Genomic DNA, 2,037 nt, shown 5'->3' on the forward strand with positions numbered 1-2,037 from the left:
TTCATTCCCTAATATTTCCCCTATCCCCCCCCTGGTATATCTTGCCTTGGATGCAGAAGAAAAACATAGGTCAAAAATGCAGATCTACATAAAGAATGACAAAACATTATAGATGAATAAGTTAAAAAAATCCTTTTATTATTTTTATTCTTAATTGACTAGATAAAAGTTTGTTCAAAATAACAAGAGCAACAATATATTTAACTATGCATGTTTATTATGCTTTATATAAGTTAAATGAATGACAGTAATGATTTAAGGGATAGGAAGGAACAGTATGATTATTTCACCTTTATAAGATACAATACCAGTGAAGCAAGATAGTATTTTTTGAAAGTGGACCACAATGTTATAACTGTACATTACAAATTCTAGGGCAACCACTAAAATCCATGTAACAGTGGAGAGCAAATAAAATCATATAAAGTGTCAACTAGACCCACAAAAAATAGAAAAAGAGCAAGAGTAACAAGTAGAAACCAGTAAGAAATATGGTGGACACAGCTGAGCTGGGAGATGTTGGCAGAAGGTGGGGCAGAACACTCAGCTGATCCCAGCAGCTTTGCAAAGTGGGTCACAGTGACCTGGGATGCTGGTTTCATAATGTAAATTCTATGAGGACTGAGACCACTGTTCACTAAGCACCTGAAAGAGTACCTGGCCCATTTTATGAAGGTCTTCAATGATCATTAAATGGATAAATACAAGAGTAATGAACAGGAAACTCTCCCACCCTAAAGGAACTCAGTGTCTAGTGAATGAAGAGGAAATGTGGGGATTGATTCTCGTTTATTGCCCATTAGTACATTAATCATCTATTCTAATCTGAGAGTCACTTGGTGGAGAGTACCAGGCCGTGCATCACATGTGATTGTCTCTTTAGTAGAAGATTATCCAAACTCTATTATTATAAATCTAGACAAGCTGGATTACTGTGCAAGCTTTACAAATCATGAAACCTTTTCTAAAAAAACACAACTACAAATTTATACAGAGTGACATTTTTCACTTTGTGAAACTGCTTTCTGAAACAGAGAAAATAGATATGGTATTACGTTTTGCTGCACAAACACATGTAGATCTGTTATTTGTCCAGGTCTTTGAGTTTACATACATTAATGTTTATGGTACTCAAGTTCTGCTAAGTGCATGAAGCCAGAGTGGAGAAGTTTATTTATGTTAGCACAGATGAAGTATGGGGAGGCAGTCTTGATAAGGAATTTGATGAATCATTACCCAAACAACCTACCAATCCTTAGGCATCATTCAAAGCAGCTGCTGAGTGTTTCATACAGTCTTACTGGGAAGGATACAAGTTTCCAGTTGTCATCACAAGAAGCAGTAACGCTTATGGACCACATCAATATCCAGAAAAGGTTATTCCAAAATTTATATCTTCACTGCAACACAACAGAAAATGCTGCATTCATGGATTAGGGCTTCAAACAGGATATTTCCCTTATGCTACTGATATAGTAAAAGAATTTCTTACTGTCCTCAAAAAGGGAAAGCCAGGTGAATCTTACAACATTGGAACCGATTTTGAAATGTCAGTTGTTCAGCTTGATGAAGAACTAATGCAACTAATCAAAGAGATCAATTCAGTCTAAAATGGAAAATTGGGTTGATTATGTTAATGATAGACCAACAAATGATGTGAGATATCCAATGAAGTAAAAAAAAAAAATAATGGATTAGAATGGAAACCTAAAGTGCCTTGGAATGAAGGAATAAAGAAAACAATTGAGTCACTTAGAAATAATTTTCACAACTGAAAGAACATAGAAAAGTCACTAGAACCCTTTCCTATATAGCCACCATTTATATAATCAGCAGAGTTTTCAGAGAAAAAAATTACAGTACCTCAACAAGTGTTATAAAGTCAAGTGACCAAACAAAATGCCCTCTTCATTTGGAATTAGATTAATCACTTTTTGTATTAAATGCAAATGCAAAGTCTTTAGAAGGGTTCTTACTGGTATAGGATTTAAATATGAGAATTCTTTCAGAGAGTATGTCTGGGAAATTAGGAAATAG

At 34.7% G+C, this 2,037-nt stretch overlaps 1 pseudogene; it reads left to right on the forward strand.

Moving 5' to 3' along the window:
• Positions 1-516: 516 nt before the first annotated feature.
• On the forward strand, positions 517-1,814 carry LOC124982851 (dTDP-D-glucose 4,6-dehydratase-like; annotated as a pseudogene).
• Positions 1,815-2,037: the final 223 nt, after the last annotated feature.

This window comes from Sciurus carolinensis, chromosome 4 (genome assembly GCF_902686445.1).
Source record: "Sciurus carolinensis chromosome 4, mSciCar1.2, whole genome shotgun sequence".
NCBI lineage: Eukaryota > Metazoa > Chordata > Mammalia > Rodentia > Sciuridae > Sciurus > Sciurus carolinensis.